Source organism: Heptranchias perlo, chromosome 22 (assembly GCF_035084215.1).
Source record: "Heptranchias perlo isolate sHepPer1 chromosome 22, sHepPer1.hap1, whole genome shotgun sequence".
In the NCBI taxonomy this organism is placed as follows: Eukaryota; Metazoa; Chordata; class Chondrichthyes; order Hexanchiformes; family Hexanchidae; genus Heptranchias; species Heptranchias perlo.
In genome coordinates, this window is record NC_090346.1 from 28,080,279 (window position 1) to 28,088,454 (window position 8,176).

The following is an 8,176-nucleotide window of genomic DNA, read 5'->3' on the forward strand; positions in this document are numbered from 1 at the left end:
GGGCCTAATGTCTGTTTCAGGCACGGGCCCATAAGATCATAAGAGACCATAAGAGATAGGAGCAGGAGTAGGCCATTTCGGCCCCTCGAGCCTGCTCCACCATTCAATGAGATCCTGGCTGATCTGATTTTTACCTCAATTCCACTTTCCCGCCTTTTCCCCATATCCTTTGACTCTCTTGCTGATCAAAAATTTGTCTAACTCAGCCTTGAATGTATTCAACGACAGCCTCCACAGCTTTTTGGGGTAAAGAATTCCAAAGATTCACGACTCTCTGGGAGAAGAAATTCCTCCTCATTTCCATCTTAAACGGGCAACCCCTTATTCTGAGACTGTGCCCCCTAGTTTCAGATTCCCACATGAGGGGTAACATCGTCTCAGCATCTACCCTATCGAGTTACCTCAAAAAGAGGCCCAGGACGCCTCTTTTTCTGTCTTTACCAATATGCCCTCATGCCCTCCAATCAGAGTGGGGTCCACATGCAAGGCCCACCATCAGCTTCTTGAAGTGCTATTGGAAATAGATGCCCCCGGACATAACCAGAGGAAATTGATGCAGAAGGACCTGGAGCACATCCCCTGCCTCATTACCATGGCAGTGCTGGGCCTCTGCCTATTGCAGGCCCTAAGATGAAAACTCAGAACTCTCAGGGCAATGTAAAGGGGAGAAGAGAGCCAGCCTAATTAGCCATCTTGGATTTGATCATGAGGGATGATCAAATCTCCAATTTTATGCATTTGAGACGCCTTGTCAGAGTGGGCTTGGCAGGTATGAATATGGCTGGGGGAGTGGAGAAATTATGGATTTCCTTCAAAGAGGTGATTCTGAATGCAAAACAAAGGTACCAAGCTTAAGGTACCCTTGCCTGGTTGAACAGGACTACCAGGTAATTCATAAAGAAGAAAAAAAGGTGACTAAGGCCATGAAGGAAAATGCCATAGAATCAAGATGAATTTGAACGGTATGCCAGGAATGTAAAAAAAAGGCATCAGAATGGAAAAGAACATTTTTGAATTGAATATGGAAAGTGAAGTGAAGAATAATAATAAAAAGTTTTTTTATTTCTATTGAGAGAGAAAGAAAATTGGGTGATGGGATGGGGCCATTGAAAGTGGGATTGGGTGTGGGAATGCCAACTGATGCCACACAGGGTGCAAAAGTGCTAAATAAATGTTTTGCCTCAGTTTTTACCAAGGAGAAGGCAGGTAACTTATTCGATCTGGAAAAGGGAATCAGAGGGTTTTGTAGTGGTAAGTTGTAACGCTATTCACAATGCTAACTCGGACCAAGTCACGTTCTTCCATCATCCCTATGCTCACTGACCTACATTGGCTCCTGGTCCGGGAACGTCTCGATTTTAAAATTCTCATCCTTGTTTTCTAATCCCTCAATGACCTCACCCCTCCCTATCTCTGTAACCTCCTCTAGCCCTACAATCATCCGAGATCTCTGCACTCCTCCAATTCTTGCTTCTTGCGCATCCCCGATTTTAATCGCTCCACCATTGGCGGCCGTACCTTCAGCTGCCTAGGCCCTAAGTTCTGAAATTCCCTCCCTAAACCTTTCCGCCTCTCTACCTCTGTCTCCTCCTTTAAGACACTCCCTAAAACCTACCTCTATGACCAGCCATAATGCCTCCTCATGTGGCTCGGTGTCAAATTTTGTTTGGTAATGGTCCTGTGAAGCTCCTTGGGACATTTTACAATGTTAAGGGCGCTATATAAATGCAAGTTGTTGTTTACACTATAAACTACTTAATATTTTGCATACATCATTGGCATTCTCCCTAAAGTACCTTCATTGATCAGTGCAGGCAATACAATTATTTACTGCATATAAAAACTACTAGATGTCTTATATATTTCGATAATATTCCACAAAATGACATTGCTGCTCTAAATTTATAGTGAACAAGTTTTATTGTGTCCACCCCATTATCCTATAAAGCATACTATCCTCTGAGGTTGAAATTTTCCAGTCTGCAGGCACCTCCAAGGTTGCCAGAAATAATCATTCTTGGCATCCCATGGTGGTCTGTTTAAATTTTCAAGGACTACCACTTTTATCTTCATTTCTCTCAACAATTAAGTTAAGACTCTTGAAAGTTTAGGGATAAAAGGTTTTAGAAATAGGTCTAGACTGAGATGATCAAATACTCAATAGGAATGGTCCACTACTCTTGAAGCCAGGAAGAAGGGACATTGGGGAAGATGAGTGATCTGGAATTATCTTTGATTACCCTTTGGGGATCAGCACTATTTACGTCGAACTTCCCTTCAAGAGATTGAGTTGGTGAGTAAAGACTCTGACTGGGGCATGTTCTATGGAAGGAGTGGACTTGATTGCCCAAATAGCTTCTTAACCCAATTCTATTTTTTTATGACTTAGGGAATGTCTGTCAAAACTGAAACTTGAACACGGATCATAGAATCATAGGAAGTTATGGCACAGAAGGGGGCCATTCGGCCCATCATGTCCGTGCCGGCCGAAAAAGAGCTAACCAGCTTAATCCCACTTTACAGCACTTGGTCTATAGCCCTGTAGGTGACGGCACTTCAAGTGCACATCCAAGGGTTTCTGCCTCTACTACCCTTTCAGGCAGTGAGTTCCAGACCCCCACCACCCTCTGGGTGAAAAAATTTCTCCTCAGCTCCCATCTAATCCTTCCACCAATTACTTTAAATCTATGCCCCCTGGTCACTGACCCCTCTGCTAAGGAAAATAGATTCTCCCTATCCACTCTGTCTAGAGCCATCATAATTTTATACACCTCAATTAAATCTCCCCTCAGCCTCCTTTGTTCCAAAGAAAACAACCCCAGCCTATCCGATCTTTTCTCATAGCTAAAAATCTCCAGTCCTGGCAACATCCTCGTAAATCTCCTCTGTACCCTCTCTATTGCAATAACGTCTTTGCTGTAATGGGGTGACCAGAACTGTACACAGTGCTCAAGCTGTGGCCTAACCAATGTTTTATACAGTTCTAGCATAACCTCCATGCTCTTAAATTCTATGCCTTGGCTAATAAGGAAAGTATCCCGTATGCCTTTTTAACCACCTTATCTACCTATCCTGCTACCTTCGGGGATCTGTAGACATGTGCTCCAAGGTCCCTTTGTTCCTCTGCACCTCTCAGTATCCTCCCTTGCCTTGTTTGCCCTCCCGAAATGCATTACCTCACACTTCTCTGGATTGAATTCCATTTGCCACTTTTCCGCCCACCTGACCAATCCTTTGATATCTTCCTGCAGTCTGCAGCTTTCCTCCTCACTATCAACCAGACGGCCAATTTTTGTATCATCTGCAAACTTCTTGGTCAAGCCCCTCACATTCAAGTCCAAATCATTAATATATACCACAAAAAGCAAGGGTCCTAGTACTGAGTCTTGCGGAACCCCAACGGAAACACTAGGGGCCCGAATTTAGCAGGCCTGCGGGTTCCCAGCGGGTGGTCCTCCGGGAGCGTGGTCAAAACGCTCGGCGAAATTAGTGGGTTGCCCACGCGATCGTAGCAGGCAACCCACTAATAGGAATCAATTACCTGCTCCTCCGGGGTCCACGGCGCTGGCCTGCGCGTCGGTCGGGCTGCGCATGCGCAGTACGATCTGTCAGCTGGAGGCTCTCTAGTTAAAGGGGCAGTCCTCCACTGACAGATGCTGCAACCAATGGGACAAATTGCAGCATGGAACAGCCCAGGGGGAAGGCTGCTCCCAGTTTAATGATGCCTCACCCCAGGTATCATCAGATGGGGTGAGGAGGAGGGGGAGGACACAGATCTTCCCCCCGGCGGGCGGGAGGAAGCGGCCTGCCTCTGCCACCAAGAAGGCCTGGCTCGAGGTGGCAGAGGGGGTCACCTGCGCCACCAACATATCGCCCACCTGCATACAGCGCAGGAGGCGCTGCAATGACCGCAGTAGGTCAGCCGCAGTGAGAACACGAAGTTTTTCCCCTACACTCCGTCTGCCACAACACTGCCCCCACCCCACATCTCCTTCGGCACCGCCAACACTATTCTGTCGCATCACCCTTCATACACACTCACACCCCATCCTCATCTTACCTCCACCTACTCACCTCGCCAGTACTCACCCTGCCACTAACACGCAACCCACTCCTCATACAATCTCATTGCTCCATCCCATACTCACCCTCTCGTGCATCTCCCTCACGGCCAGCCTCACTCAACCTGCCACCACCTGTGCTGCAGCCACAGGGCATGCATTACATATGTGCAGTAGGCAGCGTAAGGCAAACGTCTCGTCAGCATGAAGGGGGTGCACAAGTGTGTCTGAGGGTTTGTCATGGGTGTTACCCATATTGAATTTCAGAGCAACAAACAGCACACATTATATTGACACCACCACTGCCATGTCTCCGCGAATCCTGTCCGTTGTGTCCAATAATGCCCGCGCCTGGGTATCACTATGAGGACCCACCACTGATGCCACCCATCGTGTTACTGCAGAGTAGGTGCAGGTGTATTTGCAGGGCTCGTCCGCGCAGACGACTGAGAGACATCGGCGGTGTAGCTGGCTGCACCCTGGAAGGATGCGGAGGAGAAGGTGTGGAGGGCAGTGGTGACTTTGCCAGCGACAGGTAAGCAGTTGGTGCTGGGGCCAGCCAGGAGCAGCCCGGCATGAAAGAGGCTGCAGATCTCCACGACTACATGTCGAGCGAATCTGCGCCTCCCTGTGCACTGCTGCTCGGAGAGGTCCGGGGAGCTGCGCCTCGGTCTGTGGACCCTGTGGCGAGGGTAGTGCCCTCTGCGACGGGTCTCTCTCTGCGGTAGCCCTCCCTCCTGCTGTGCAGGTGGGCGTGCAACAACACCGTGTTGGGGGGATCCACGTCCCTGCGGCGGATGGCGTGGACTGCGAGGCTGCTGGTGCTGGTCATGCTCTTCGTCCTCCGAGGGTCTCCACACACCACCCAACTGGCAGGTGTTGGTCTGAGGGGTTGTGCAGGGTAGGTGTGTGGTTCCTCGGACTGGGGCTGCGGTTTCGTGTCGGTCTGTCCTCTGGCTTGGCGGGGGGTGGTGGAGGGCAGGGGTTGCCCTATGTGACGCGGTGGCCTCCTGCGTGGGTGAGGGCTCTCCCCCGTGGAGCGCACCTTGGCACCTGCCACAGGCTGCTGGCTGCAACACGCCTGGTTGGAGGGAGACTGTTTCCCCCAGTGTGGGAAACTCACTGCCTTGAACCTAAAATCCCACACTTCCTCTTTTGACAGCTGCTTCAGCTCATTAACTGACCACAATGAGCAAGGTAAGTACTCTCAAGTGGAACCCCGCTGGCTTTAATTGCCTGCGGGATTCCCACCAGCGGGGCTTGCGCGCGCAGCCCCGCACGTCAGCGCGGTACCCGGAAGTGGCCGGGATTTCGTCGCGATCCGGTCACGTGACCGGAGATCGGGATTTTCGGGGCCACCCCGCTGGGAACCCGCCGGAAACACGCTCCTAAAATCGAGCCCTCGATCTCCAAATCGAGTGTAATTCTCCAATATTGTAGCTGCTATGCAAAACCATTTTCTTAATATTTCACAAGACATTGTTTTCTGGTGCCAAATATCAATAGAAAGTATATGTGCAGAAACTTTTGTCGCTACAAAAGCCTAAATTTAAATGTAGGTTTTTATAAAATGCCTCTAAATGACTTTGATGCACACACTGTATAGGTTGCTAGTGCAGTTTTCAACCTGTGTACAGACAATAAAACTTGACATCTTGCAGCATTCTGAAAATTAAACACTTGCACACACTGATAATGTTCAATAAAAAATGTAACAACTGTTCTAAAAAACGCACTACTCTGTTCAAACAGAAAAGGTTGAACCCTAAGGTACTATGTTTGGAAAAGTAATTCCACAAAGTCTTTTACAATTAAAAATATTATAATATTTCACAAGGTATATATATATATATATATATATGACTATGGGAAATCTTTTCTTGTGCTGAAAAGTAGTTAGGGACCCATGCATTTGAAATATTAGCAGACTGTTGCTGATGCAAAGAGAGGGTTGATCGCAAACGTTTTTACATAAATGTTTGCTGGGTACACAATTTGCATTAGGGTGTGTAAACCATATGCATATACCTAATACATCTAAGAACTGATGAGCGTTTGGATTCTACTGATTAAAACCTATAATTGGGAAACTGTTAATTTTATAGCAGAAATTACAATTTGTTGAGCTATCCTGATTAAAAGTCCTGTGGCTTTTGAGGTAATGCTTTCACAATCTGTTTCCTATTGGTAATACAATTGTATTTTTAAATATAATTTGGTTTACTTTATATATATTTTAAAGAATTGCCGTTTTTAATGGATTTATGTGTCCCTGAAAATATGACCAGCAAACAGTGAGACTGTAAGTCTTAGATTTTATCCCTGATTATTGGGACAGTTAGTGGCATGGTCGGGATCTGGGTAGCTCGACTTATCTCTAGATAGCCTGGTTCAACCATTCATTGCTATAGAAGCCTAAATCTGATTGTTATACCATTGCTGCAATCCTACGATTAGAACTTAATACTCATAATGGATCAGCATATGGTGTTTTCACCTTTGGCGGATTTAGACTCAAGTGCAGTCCAGGCTGATAGGATGAAGATCTCATCTCTTTTATGGTTATACTGGCCCTACATGAAATGAGTTTTTAGTTCCTAATGAGCATCAGTCCACAGAATAACTCTGCCATAATATAGCCATTTCACTTAGATTGGCCGTAAGATAGTTGGTTTGAGAAATGGAAAAAATGATCAGAGTGGGTGTAAAAGAGGTTTACCAAGTTTGCTTTAAAGCACATTGTCAGAGCAGAATGAAGGAGCTTTACTCTGCTTTAACAGACTTAGTGGTAACAAATGAGCAAAGTGTATTGTACCAGAACATACTGTCCCAATGAGCGAAAGAACATTGATTAATAGGGCTCAATTCTCAGCTGACAGTGGCACATGGCATGAAGATACCGAAAAAAGAGTTGAAATTTTAAAAAAATATTAATGCGTCATTCAAAACACGAATTACACTTTTTTGATAGCTGTCTAATTAATTTCTGGTAAACATTTGTGTGAATGTATGTCAATCTATCAAGAAGCACTTTTATTAAGATTCCATTCAAGATTTGATTGCTCGTAATGTGAGTATTTTGTGAGTTCTATGGATTTACTTATCAATGAAAGCACTGAAAATGCAAAAATCTTTAACCAAAGCCAAAATTGAAAGTCATTAACCAAGTTAAAATAAAAGACACACAAATATTAAAGTTACTTAAATCAATGTCTCCAACTAGAATTGAAAATAATGCAGGAACTTATTTATTATGCACCATTCTCCTTGAACATCAAAGACCCAAATCAGCTGTGGTATCAGGATTCTCACACTGAATATGATATGCTGAAAGTTTAGTTTGCAATATTCCAATTCTTGGGCTTCCATACAAATTTGTTCCATTGTTTCTAATATCTTAAAACTGCTGCAATTACATTCTAAATGCTATCAAAATTATTGCAGATATTACAACTTTCCAAATATATTGTTTAAATAATTAAAGCAGTACACTTGTCAAATAGAACCCTTCCCCTTCCAGTTTTTGAAGAGTCACTGATGTAAAACAGATTTCTTCTTGTGGCCCCCTCAATAATGGAGAACCCTTATACTGCCTGGATACCATGCTTTCTGTGCAGATGTCAAAGATAGCCTTATCAAAGGGTTCCACTGATTGTGTGAAATCTTGAGGCAAGCAAATTCCAGGCAATATCCATCTGTTTATTAAAGTACCCACTGTGTCTTCCAATGGTTTTGCAAACGTATCTCCTCTCCCCACTCCTGACCTTGCCCCACGTGAACTGGAAGCTGTAGTTTTACTTCGTTTCATTGCATTACCCAAGAGTAACAATTTCCTCCATTGCAGTAAAATACTTACTGAAAATTATGAAGGCTTATCAATGCTGTCGCCTCAGTGGATGAAGCTTTAAAAGGTGCTTTAATACATTTTGATGTGATATGTTGCTATATTCTTAATGATACAGGCTGAATAACTTAAAGTATTTGCTTTCAAATTAAGGCATACAAATAGACACTGGCATTAGGATTAGCTAATACCTACACAGCTCAATAATCAGTCATCAGGGTCCTTTAATGTCCACAAAGAGTTCACTACCTTTTGAATTTTTTGATGAAGG